This window comes from Periplaneta americana, chromosome 1, assembly GCF_040183065.1.
Source record: "Periplaneta americana isolate PAMFEO1 chromosome 1, P.americana_PAMFEO1_priV1, whole genome shotgun sequence".
Lineage (NCBI taxonomy): Eukaryota > Metazoa > Arthropoda > Insecta > Blattodea > Blattidae > Periplaneta > Periplaneta americana.
The window spans coordinates 166,549,306-166,563,720 of NC_091117.1; the positions used below are offsets into that span (position 1 = coordinate 166,549,306).

A 14,415-nucleotide genomic window follows, 5' to 3' on the forward strand; every position below is an offset into this window, starting at 1 on the left:
CTCCCATTTCTCCTACCTAGGGTGACCAGATCAAAAAGTTTGAAGGAAAAAAGCAGGACATTTTGAAAAAAAAGCCTACAACACATTAAATCCCTTTTCATTCACTGAAAACAATAAAAACAATAGGCAAATACAGTACCAAAGCTATCCAATAAATAAATAAAATTCAGTTCAATAAAATAAAATTCATATAATATGGTGACAAATAAAGTGAACAATTTTCTCTAGTTGATTTAGTTATACAATATGTTGTTGCCTCTACAGAAGAGAAAGACGACCATATAAAGGATAGCTTCTATGAGGAATTGGAACAGACTTTTGATCCGTTACCTAGATATCACATGAAAATTTTATTGGCGGATTTCAATGCTAAAGTAGGACGGGAGGATATTTTTAAAACAACTATTGGAAAAGAGAGCCTACACACAACTAGTAATGACAATGGAGTTAGGTTAGTCAACTTTGCCACATCAAAAAATTTAATTGTCAAAAGTACAACATTCCCCCATAAGGATATACATAAATATACTTGGACTTCTCCAGATGGATTGACACATAACCAGATAGATCACATCTTGATAGATAAAAGAAGACATACTAGTATAGTAGGCATTCGAACCTTCAGGGGGGGCAGACTGTAATTCTGACCATTATTTGGTAATTGGAGAACTAAGAGAAAGACTATCAGTAGCCAAGCGAGTAGAACAAGAAGTTAATATTAGAAGATTCATATTCCGAAATTAAAGGACGAGGAAACTAAGCAACATTATCAGGTCGAAATTTCAAATAGGTTTGCCGTATTAGCAAGTTCCGACGAAGTTGAGGAAGAGTTAGATGTTAATAGCATGTGGGAAAATATCCGAGATAATATCAAAATTGCAGCTGAACAGGGCATAGGTTATTATGAAACTAAGAAAAAGAAACCGTGGTTTGATGAAGATTGTTGCATGGTAGTAGAAAGAAGGAAACAGGCAAAATTAAAATTCTTACAGGATCCAGTTGAGGCGAATAGAGATAATTATTTCAATAAAAGACGGGAAGCAAATCGTACGCTTAGGAATAAAAAGAGAGATTACTTGAAGGAAAAACTGAATGAGGTAGAAACAAATAGTAAAAATAAAAACATTAGAGATTTATATAAGGGTATAAAGGAATTCAAGAATGGATATCAGGCAAGGGTAAACGTGATCAAGGATGAGAATGGTGACTTGCTTGCAGACGCTCATTCAATCCTGAACAGATGGAAAAACTATTTTGGACAACTACTAAATATACATAAGCCAAATAGAAATGATCGGGACGAAATTGAAATACAAAATGCTGAGCCATTTATACCCGAACCCACACTTTCTGAAGTCGAAATTGCGATAGAAAATCTGAAAAATTATAAGTCTCCAGGTATGGATCAAATTCCAGCAGAATTAATACAAGAGGGTGGAAGCGCATTATCTAACGAAATATATAAGCTTGTACTTACTATTTGGGAAAGGAAATTGTACCAGAACAATGGAAGGAGTCCATAATCGTACCTATCTTCAAGAAGGGGGACAAGACTAACTGTAATAACTTTCGAGGAATATCACTTTTGTTGATGTCGTACAAAATTTTGTCCAATATTCTTTTGAGAAGATTAACTCCATAAAAAAGGTATCCCCGTAACATGCCATGAAGGCACTTGGGGGGCATGGAGGTAGAGCCCCATGCTTTCCATGACCTCGGCACTAGACTGAGGTGGTGTGGTCGGCACCAAGCTCTGGCCGCCTTTTACCCCCGGGAAAGACCCGGTACTCAATTTTATAGGAGGCTGAAAGTTTGGCAACGAGAAAAAATCCTGTCACCACCTGGGATCGAACCCCGGACCTTTCAGTCCGTAGCCAGCTGCTCTATCAACTGAGCTACCCGGCCGCCCAGATTAACTCCATATGTAGATGAAATTATTGGGGATCATCAGTGTGGTTTTAGGCGTAATAGATCAACTATTGACCAGATATTTTGTATTTGACAGATAATGGAGAAAAAATGGGAGTATAAGGGTACAGTGCATCAGTTATTCATAGATTTCAAAAAGGCATATGACTCGGTTAAGAGAGAAGTTTTATGTGATATTCTTATTGAATTTGGTATTCCTAAGAAATTAGTTCGATTAATTAAAATGTGTCTCAGTGAAACGTATAGCAGAGTTCGTATAGGTCAGTTTCTGTCAGATGCGTTTCCAATTCACTGTGGGCTAAAGCAAGGAGATGCACTATCACCTTTACTTTTTAACTTTGCTCTAGAGTATGCCATTAGGAAAGTCCAGGATAACAGAGAGGGTTTGGAATTGAACGGGTTACATCAGTTTCTTGTTTAAGCGGATGACGTGAATATGTTAGGAGAAAATCCACAAACGATTAGAGAAAACACGGGAATTTTACTGGAAGCAAGTAAAGAGATAGGTTTGGAAGTAAATCCTGAAAGACAAAGTATATGATTATGTCTCGGGACGAGAATATTGTACGAAATGGAAATATAAAAATTGTAAATTTATCTTTTGAAGAGGTGGAGAAGTTCAAATATCTGGGAGCAACAGTAACAAATATAAATGATACTCGGGAGGAAATTAAACACAGAATAAATATGGGAAATGCGTGTTATTATTCGGTTGAGAAAATCTATCATCCAGTCTGCTGTCAAAAAATTTGAAAATTAGAATTTATAAAACAGTTATATTACCGGTTGTTCTTTATGGTTGTGAAACTTGGACTCTCACTTTGAGAGAGGAACATAGGTTAAGGGTGTTTGAGAATAAGGTGCTTAGGAAAATATTTGGGGCTAGGAGGGATGAAGTTACAGGAGAATGGAGAAAGTTACACAACACAGAACTGCACGCATTGTATTCTTCACCCGACATAATTAGGAACATTAAATCCAGACGTTTGAGATGGGCAGGGCATGTAGCACGTATGGGCGAATCCAGAAATGCATATAGAGTGTTAGTTAGGAGGCCGGAGGGAAAAATACCTTTAGGGAGACCGAGACGTAGGTGGGAGAATAATATTAAAATGGATTTGAGGGAGGTGGGATATGATGATAGAGAATGGATTAATCTTGCTCAGGATAGGGACCAATGGCGGGCTTGTGTGAGGGCGGCAATGAACCTCCGGGTTCCTTAAAAGCCAGTAAGTAATATGTTCCAACAATTACATTGCATGCTGTAAATAAATTGTGAGCAATAATTTAGTTGCATGCATCTTATAAAAATGAAATTAGAAATCGCCTTTCAGTAAAACGAGTTGTGCTAATTCTGCTAACAATAAGAGTCCAATCATAAAGGATTTTATTTCCCAAGTGTTTTCACTATTTGGAATGTTTAAAAAATATACGCATTTTAATGTGATGTGAATTCAGATGTAATTGATTCTAAAAATAAGCCCAATGATTTACTTACAAAAACTCTCTAATATCCAAGTAATTTTTAAGTGTTGCTTCATGTTAGGTTTCACATAATAGTCGGTCTTTCGGTAACATTGTTAATACAATTAAAGACTGTCCTCAATTGGCGTGACTCCATCAATATTCGCCAGGGGGGTGAAACTGAGAGAGGAGTTTTCAGTAGCAAGACTATGCAGTCCGTTGTTTTGTTGCCCGATCACCAGAAGCGCTAAACGTTTCAATGGAATTTTCTGATTGAATGCTAGTGGGAAACACCGTTGTATACGAGATATATCTCGCAGGCAACAGAAAGCCACACAGAACAACAAAATAGACGAAAATATTTTATGAGTCGTTTGTATGTTTATTTTATTTAATTAAGAAAATAAGTGACAATTTCATCAGAACAACTAATATTTTATTTACTTGTTCTGTTGAAATTTTAACTTATTATCTAAGTTAAATAACATGAACACACAAAAATAACAACATTCATCTTTAACAACAAAACCACCAATATCGCGCTCAAATTTTCAAATGTTAAGCTTCACAGCCAGACCACCAGGAGCGTACCATTTGTTCTCTGCTTCCCTGTCGTAACATGCGCTGTGCACTTCTATTATTTTTTGCTCTGCGATATTCACCCACGAGTTAAGCTTGGCGGTTATCCTAGAGACCGTGTTCAGTTAGAATAGCTGTTTATTCAGACATTGCTTTTCTCAAATCTAAATATTTACATTGTTCTTTAGAATATCGACAACTTATCCCAGAGGTCTAAATATAATCTAGTTTTCTGCAGAATAATGTCCACACCTGTGGAGTAACGGTTAGCACGTCTGGCCGCGAAACCAGGTGGTCCGGGTTTCATTCCCGGTCGGGGCAAGTTACCTGGTTGAGATTTTTTTCCGGGGTTTTCCTCAATCCAATATGAGCAAATGCTGGGTAACTTTCGGTGCTGGACTCCGGACTCATTTCACCGGCATTATCACCTTCATCTCATTCAGACGCTAAATAACCTAAGCTGTTGATAAAGCGTCGTAAAATAAACTACTAAAATAAAAATAAAAAATGTAGAATAATATGGGAATCTATGAATTACATCAAGAATATAAGGTATGTGGTATTACATTTAAATATGATATAATATTATTGGTAATATCCTAAATATCAAATACTTCTGCTCTCAAATTCAGAAAGAATAGAACCTGTAACTACATAAAGATCCGGGCTACAGGCAGCATTTTGACAATGAACAAACAACCATGTTCTGGGTACAATTTGAGCTCACGATCATAGCTAATTAATGATCTTCATTGTGTACTGTTGACTCACATTAGCTATTATATTTGTGGACGATAGAAAAAATCTCATGAAAGTCTTAAGTAATTTTATTTGAATTATTATTATTATTTTATAAAACGAATGAAATTCCCTAAATCCATGGAAATTAATGTTATTTTTTTTTCAAATGAATTGTAATATTTCGTTTAGCTTACTTGTATAAATACCGAAATCTCGGCAATACTGCATAAACTTTTCCTTCTGCTGTCAAGAAATTTAATTGTCTTTACGCCACTGATTAACCTCTATTTTAGTGCTTGTACCACAGTCTAGTATATACAGTCACGAAGCTCAATGCATAGTAAATATGCATCCATAGATAGTTGCTAACCACTAGGATCGCTACTATAGCCTCAATACAGACAATGCGAAGTAGTACCGGCACAGTCTATTGTTCCTAGCAACCTCAACAACTCAAGCTTCGTGACTGTATATACTGTGCTTGTACAGTTTTACGATTTCATTCTCAGAGGATACCACGTGTTGAAACTATAAAACCTTAAAGACAAGAGATTACGAGTGTTACAGATCCTCAGAAATGTCGGCTTTAAATTAATAGAAGAAAACTCATAAAACATCACTCATAGACGTAATATGTGGATGACTTCAAGTTGGTGCATCACCTGAACCACCACCGCTTCATTCTGACACAAACTTGTAGAGCAAGTTTGGATGAGAGATTATGTAGAACTATTAAAGGGGTTTTGAGGATGTAATATTTCGCAAAGTTGGTCAGCTTTCTGGATGATTATGGATCGGAACGAAATTCGAGCGTCGCAATGTATATTAATCTTAGCTTCATCTTCGTATAAGAGCTTTCAGCATTTAATGTAAGCTTCCTCATTTATTGAAGTTCAAACTAGAGTATTACCGAGCAGTTAATATCAGATTAGCTGTCAATTAATTTGTTAAAGTTTTAAAAGAGTTAAGACTAAAAGAGCAAAAATGTACTTTGTTCTACAATCCACCTTTAAAATTTAATGGACTCCGTCATTATAGAGCTTTAATTTTTATTTAGTCTACAGGAAAATTGTATTTTAAAGATAGGAAAAAATTAACATAAACCTAAGAAATATGATTCTTACATAGGACAGACAGGAAGATCCTTTCACACAAGATATAATAAACATATTAAAGCTATAACCAAACCCTACATCACATCAAATTATGCAGACCACATTATCAACAATAATAATGACTACAATAATATAGAAACAGATATGGAAATTTTACACATCACACCAAAAAGTTCACAATTAAACATCCTAGAACAGTACGAAATATATAAGAATACAATAGCATACCCACAATATATACTTAACACACAATTGCAGTTCAATACACACACATTATTCGACGTCATAATACATCATAATACACAAACAGCCAGCCCCCACCATAGGAACAACACACCCCCACCCCTACCATCCACAAATGCTCATCGTAGAGTCAAGATCACCAGTGGTTCAAGAGACACTGAGGATGACGTGACATAGCGTTGAAACGGGCCATCTGTCGAAGGTATATACCTTTTTTTTTTAACAATTTTAACACTTTTTAACGTAAGACTAAGTAAATTTTATGGTTTTAACAAAGTGTTAACGAGAACTTTAATCAATGATATAATTCCTCATAGTGTGATATTAGGTCTAGTGTAGATAGAGGAATAATGTCTATAAACCAGACACTAGAAATAAACCATCTTCTGAACTTTGTCTTTCACTTTGATTACCGAACGTGAACATAGATAAAACAAATGAACAAATAATTATTGACATAAGCATGTTATTAAAATTATATCTGAAAGAAAACTAATACACGTTGCGTTGTTGTTTTTCCATTTTGTTTACTGGACGTGAACATGGATCAAAGAATTACATAACCACACTGTAAAAATCACAGCTGAAATAAAAGTAATACATGTTGCTGTCAATTAGCTGACGGATTAATTAGAACAATAACATGGAATTGTGTTCATTCTCCGTAACGCGGAAAATGTTTACCAAGCCTTCATAGTCCTGTACACTTAACGAATCTCTTTAATCATAACGTTACTCTGCCAAGCTCTTTTCGAACACTAAACTGAAAGTCAATGTGGCTTTCAGAGACGCTTGACTTATTCATATGATATGGTCTGCTTCCCACTGCAGTTGCATCGCTAAATCCCCTTTTAATCATTCAGTTGTTCCCCATTTCCAACGAAACAAAATATTAAAACCAGATTGTGTAAATACCCGTACATTCAGCTTTGATGTACACATGCAACTTTCATATAGCAGACTATAGCCTACAAACCATGGTTCCGGATTGGAAGCCCGCCTTGTGCTTATGTTTTCAAAAAGAAATAATCGGGAATTAAGATTTCAGGTTTTCACTGTGATTTTCTTATGGAGAAGATTTTGAGTTTATCTACCACGTGTTGATATTTAATTACTCCGGCGATTTAGCAGTTCCCCAATTAATGGCGTCTTATGTTTCTTTTTACATCCCAGTCTCGATTTTTCATGACCATTTCTTTAATTCAGTCCTCTTTTAGATTGTCTCGACATCATCTTTCCGACTCCTATTTTGATCTATCATATTTTCTTCGTTTAGAACAGGTGTGAACAAACTACAGTCCACGGGCCAAATACGGCACTCTGTTGTGTCCAGTCCGGCCCACTGAATAAATAACTTTTCGGAATATGTATTATACGTCTTTCTCGTGTTAAATTCTATCGTTCTGAAGAAGGTCAATAACAAACCGAAACATGTTAACCAGGTACGATAGAATTTAACACGATAAAGACGTATAATACATATTCCGAAGTGATATAGTGTTAAAAGATGTGTAATCAAGATGTATGATTAACTTTACAATTGATGTTTTTGGGCGGGGAGATAGAAATGTGTACAAATATTATTTTAAGTTGACGAGAGACAAAGTTAACGGTTAACTAAGGACAAATTTTGCCATACATAAAAATAACATGATATAAAGGTTCTTGTCCCTTTTTTAGATTCATTGCAATATTTGTTCGCATTCCGATGCTACTCGCGACTCGGTTCAGTCCTGTTATGTTTCCATTCTGATACCTTTCATCTCGAACTACTTCATCACAGCGTCCAAACCAGCTTCTATGTTGATACACGATAACTGGTTCATTCGCTTGCATGTGAACATCGTCTTGTGTTATTCATCATCTTTTACAGTATCCACCTCGCGTCAATGGAATTCCTTGCCACAAAGTATTAGGGGCTGCAAGACAATAAACACCTTTAAAAACAGCTTAAAAGATAACCTTATTTGCATTTCACTCCAATCATACTGATTTAAACTATCACTGACCACATTGTTACTTCTTTCTTTAGACATCATCCTGATAGTGCTGTATTTTCAAAATTGTCTCATAATAATCTCTTTCTATTATCTAATATTATTTGAAATATATTAACATTCTATGTATTTTAGCTTAATTCTGCTACACAGTTTATTTCAGTGTTTAATTAATAGTTCATAGTATTTTGTTGTTGTTTAATTCGTAAATAACTATTGTATACATGTAACTCTCATCTAAATCAAATTGTTGAGTTCTTACGGCCTTAACTCTGCCAGCTAAAATAAATTATTATTATTATTATTATTATTATTATTATTATTATTATTATTATTATTATTATTACTATTATTATTATTATTATTACTATTATTATTATTATTATTATTATTATTATTATTATTATTATTATTATTATTATTATTATATTGTATTTGTATTACAGTATCTGATTTGCAAACTATACTTTATGCTTCTAAGAAACGGAAAGTTGACTGGAAATGTCGAGTGTTTAAAAAATGACTGGTTGTGGATGTATTTTTCACATCATACATTAATAAGCCCGTTTGTCTTATTTGTAACGACACTGTGGCAGTAATGAAGGACTTTAATCCTAAATAATTAACATAATTAACTTTAATCCTTCTAGACATAGTATTTGTTATTTTTAGATATGTATGATTTGTGCGTTATTCAGAAAATGTGTTAACTTCAACTTATTCATGAGTTCATGACAATCTGTTATGTGCGTTTTCAAATTTTTTTAAGTGAATGTTGAAGAAAAATTAGGGAATAAAATCCTTTGGCCTGCCAAAAAAAAATTGTTTTTCATTTAGCCCTCCTGTAAATAAATTTGTCCACCTCTCATCTAGAATGTACGAACGGGATAACTTTCCGTTGTGGATTGTCAAACTTTTTTACATGCCCAAACCAGATTGTACTGTATCCTACACCATCAGTATTATATCACACACTTATAATATTTGTGGAATTTTGTTAGTAGGGACCTAACCATCGGGGATACCCCAGCTGCTCGCCTTAAATCTACATGAACTCTAGCACAAATTCTGTATCTAGCATTTTCTTTTTTACATGCATCAAACAATACCATTTTAGATTACTTACTTTTCGCAGACACAAGTTGGTGTTGGCTGATTCTGAAGATAACCTACACAGAGCAGTTCATTTGTTGAGAATTGTTGCTAATAACTAAAATCCAAAAAAAAATATCACACAGGAAAACTAAAGTATTTGGTTTCTGCGGAAATAATACACTAAGAACTAAAATTGTAATAGAGGAGAAGATGATTGAACAAGTAAATTCTTTTACTTACCTTGGATGTGATCTCTCTTACATATCCTCCACAGACGTAGAAAACAAGTTAAATAAATTTTTAAGACTTATTGGTACAATTAAACGTACACTCATAAATAAAGTCTATAGACAAACTGTGCTCAGATTTTACAAGACATTGGCAATCGCAACATTGTTATATGGTTCAGAAACGTGGATTCTGACTAGAGCCCAACACAGAAGAATTGAGGCCGCCGAGATGAGACTCTTAAGGCCACTAGCAGGATTTAGACTACAGGATCATAAGAGAAATGAAGATATACGTCAAGAACTGACTATCGAGAGTATAACAACTATAATTGAAAAATATAGAAATAATTGGTACGACCATATAACAAGAATGCCCAACGATAGGATACCTTTTAAAACATGGTGTTACAGACCTACACGAAGAAGACGAGTGGGAAGACCAAAAATACGCTGGAGAGACCAGTTTGGCCGATAAAATTCTGGAGGCGGAACAGGCCATCGGCCTAAACCATGATGATGATGATGACATGCATCAAACGCAAAACTTCATAAATCTACGTGTTTTTGTAATGGTGATGTATATCGTAAGCTTACTTTTAAAACCTCGCAGGAAACCGTCACAATTTTCGCAATAGTGCCAGGATCTAACTTCTACTGGGTGTTCATTTCAAAGTGTGTCATGACGTCACTGTTGTGAATCAGCGATTTGAAGCGAGTTTCAGATTTTATGTCAGAGAAGTTGCCTATTAATCAAGGCGTTCAATCTGAACTTGAGAACGTGTACGGTACGTCGTAGTAACAGATGGCGGTCTGTACGGTCTGTGTGCTACCATAACCTTTTTCGAACTGTGTTTTGCGCGGGCAAGTCGTACACAGGGTATTTGTTGCATACCACAACATTCCACAACACACATTCCGTGTCCATATTGACCGTCCAATTTAATGTCAACAAATACGTAAGTAATCGTCTTAACCCTCTCGCCATATCCGACAGTAAGAAAAAAACTCACCTCAGTACGTGTTTCCAAACAATTCACATTCCTGCCACTACCGGCGTTACCGCACGTATCGGTACGTACTCGTCTACTTCCAGAGTCCGTGGGTATCCACGGACTCTGCGTACTTCAGAATGAACGCCGTACTTGCTAGGCAACTTCTCTCGCATTTAGGTAATACGCGTCTGCGGGAGTGTAGGAAGATTGAATTCTCTAGGCTCATCAGCTAGCCACATGACGACATACAGCGAGCCATGACACATTTTGAACTGAACACGCAGTATTTTACAGATTTGATAATCGGAGATCACAGCACACCTACAGGTCTTCAGAAAATCTTCCGCGCAAAACAAGAAGGTCAAGAATAAAACATATTGTGATCGGAATTGTTAATTCAGTGACAGAGTTTTGACAAACTGTAATTCTACGACAAGGGTCTCCCAAATTTATTTCCCTTCCGAATTAAGTTGTCTTTTTCCTCTTAAATGACACAACAGGCCGCATTGGCCTTAGCATCTGCATTTGTCTCTCACTTCAGTTGCCTTCCCCAACCTCTTACGACCAGCAGTGCTCAACTCTCTCTGCATACGTCTCCCCGTCTTTTTCTTGATTTTCCAACAAGTCTTTTTCGATGAAATGTGCCATTTAATGTTTTTTTTTTTATTTTTTTTTTTTTTTTATTTTTCTGTCCTCCACCCAAATTATAAGTCCTATCCACTGTTGTCTTTTTATCTTATTATGTCAGGCTTCTTTAATAGGTAGTATAAGTCTTTGTTATAATTCGCAATCAAGTTATGCTTTAGATTTTTAGGTCTTTAAAATCGATTGCTCTTGACTTAGTTTCAAATTATGAAATTGGGATCCAGTGATAAGTATGGGGACTGTATCAATATAAAAGAAAGCTCTTACTGCCTAAAAAGCAGACTTCTCTTCAGCTCTCAAGTCCAATATTTTCAGACTGCAATTTAATCTGGATTTAACGGCATTTGCGTTGCTAATTTCCTTTGTCGTATATTCACCTCATTGTGTGCTTAATTAAGGTTTATAATGTTTAATCCGCCTCCCTCTAGGCTAGGCTTTTCAGCTTCACGTACTATCCACGAAATCTAAGTGAAGGAATTCTGACCTCGTTTTACTAATGCATAAACAACACCAGTGTGGTTTCCATAGAAACAGAAAAAGAAACAAATCAAAATTAAATATGATTACGGTCTCGGTAATGGAATTAAATTGCTTTAATCTACAAAGATAATACGAGGCCTCTCTCACATTTTATCCCTATCTCTAAAAGCATTTTTGTACTGTTCAGTAGAATTAACACAACCTCGTGTTCTCAGCATTGTGAACCATTGCAACTACTGCAATTTTTTCCTCTATGTTCTAATTGACATCCTATACAGAAAAATTTCGTAATCTTGTTTTGAATTATCTGGCTATGCTAGACTAGACAAGACTAGATTAAACTAGACTAGATTAGACTTCTCCTAGCTACCTCACTGACTGACCAACAGACCGAACATCATGAATGAATAACGAAAATACGGTACGTGAATGACTGACTGACTTATACTGATTGACTGATCTGGCCTGACCTAATCTAAATTAACACGACTTACCTAATTTTGTCTTATTGACTCAACTGATTTCTGACATTGACTGACTAACTGACTGACAAAGTGATTTACTGATTGACAGACTGACTAACGAACTAACGAGTCACAATCTGGTGGGCCATCCTACCTACTGTGTATTGATTTATTTATTGCTTGACTGACTGGCTAAATGACTAATTGGCTAACTGGCAGAATGACTGTATGACTGGATGGCTGCCTGAGTAGCTGACTATACAATCGATTGACCGACCGACTTATTGGCCGACTGACCGACCGATGATTGACTAACTGATTGACTGGCTGACCGACTAATCGACTTACCAACTTACAGACTGACTGACCGACTTTCTGACCTACCGATTGACCGATTGGTTGACTCCCTGACTGACTGGCTAACAGAGTGAATAATCGACTGTCCGACTGACATAAACTACTGACAGACTAATCGACTTACCAACTGACAGCCTGATTGAATGACTGACTCATCGTTTGTTCTACAATCTGACCGACCAACTGGCCGATTAACCGATTGATAGACGACTGATTGATAAACGGACTGACTGACTTACTGAGTACCTAACTGACGAACTGAATGACTGACTGACTGACTCAGTGGGCGACCGATTGACCGATCAACTGATCGACTGCCGAAGGTCTGACTGACTGATTGACTGACTGATTGATTGACTGTCTGACGACTGACTGACTGTTTGACGACTGACTGTCTGTCTGTCTGTCTGTCTGTCTGACGACTGACTGTTTGAAGACGACTGACTGACTGTTTGACGACTGACTTACTGACTATCTGTCTGTCTGACTGAATGTCTGACGACTTACTGACTGGCTGACTGACTGTTTGACAACTGACTGAGACAGGCTGAATGACTAACTGACTGACCGACTGACTGACTGAGACAGACTGAATGACTGACAGGTAGGTTTAATGACTGTTTGGCCGATCTACTGACAGGCTGACTGTGACTGATTGACTGATGAATAACACGCTGACTGACAGGTTAACTAGCTAACTGACTGATTGGCTGACTGGCTGGCAGACTGAGTGATTGACTGACTCACTGACTGATTGACTGATATAGCCTACTGACGTACTAACCGACTTACCAACTTACTGACTGACTGACTGGTTGAAGACAGTCCAATGCCCCACCCTACCGCACCGGAAACACGCCATTGGCCGGCAACTGGCGTCATGTGAACCCGACATGCTAGTTGCTACGCTGTTTTTGGGGCTAGTCTGCTTCAGTCAACCGAGAAGTGAGTTTTTGCATAGACTATTGTCAAATAACCTCATTTTATGTAAATTTATAGTGAATATCTCCATTATGATTCCTAAATCTCTTTCAAACTACACTAGACTTTCGTTAATGCGGCCTCCTTCTAGTGTACTTTCTATCACTGGTGCCATGTGTTATACTGCATTACTTATACACGTATATGCTTATATACGTATACACGCGCCGGTCATTTCTGAAACGTTATAGTTTCGATTTATAAGTATAGGTGGAGTAGTTGGTGCAGCTCATAACATTAAATTTAATTACATTTTAAGCACTCTCAGTAATCCGGCACTCTTGTAGATCTGGCACTTCTCTGTGCAAAGAATGTCCGGATTAGCAAGGGTCTGCGTATTTATTTCTGATTTTTTTTTTATTTTATTATGTCGATTGGTATTCTGTTTAAATTCAAGACCACCTCCTGTGTTCTACTTTATAATTTCGAAACTACTTCTTTTTAGGAAAAAAATTATCTATTTTCTGTTTTAATATATAATTTAATAAGTATTAATATCTGGTTCCAATTAATCTATTGTACAGTATTAGTGAAACTTCTGGTTTCAAAATAGAGGTGTCCATGTTTTGGTAATATGTTAACAATTTGTTTAATTTTGTTTATATTAAAATTTACACGTTCATTGTTGTTGTTGCTATTATTATTATTATTATTATTATTATTATTATCATCATCATCATCATCACCACCATCATTATCAACATTATCATCAGATAAGGTAGAAAATGATGGCATGGTAGAACGCATTTTATAATAGTGAATATTTCCCTTAAGGAAAAAAGTGAAAAACCGTACATTGGCTACAAGATAAGTTGAATGACTGCACTCCAGTAATCAGCTGCTATAAATGCTCCATGTTATGTCATGTAGCGCCTGATTGCAACTCTGAGCTAAGCTGTTCAATTCTTTTTGGATTATGTGGACCTAAAGGCTGCCCTAAAATCAAAACAGAATGTGCGATTTACAAAAGTACAGTAGTGGCAAAAAAAACAGACCGACCCTTGTAGCTGATTACAGAGCCTTGTTCACTCCAGAGCACGATAGACTGGTAACTAAGACTTTCGTGGTTCGAATCCTGCCTGGGAAGGAAACTTTTTTTTGTT

The 14,415-nt window shown here is 36.3% G+C and overlaps 1 protein-coding gene across 2 annotated transcripts in view; it reads left to right on the plus strand.

Annotated features, from left to right (window-relative positions):
• The window catches only part of LOC138703440 (neuropeptide F-like), a 471,250-nt gene that overhangs the window by 428,117 nt on the left and 28,718 nt on the right, over nucleotides 1-14,415 (plus strand). The gene's annotated exons all lie outside the window — the stretch shown is intronic.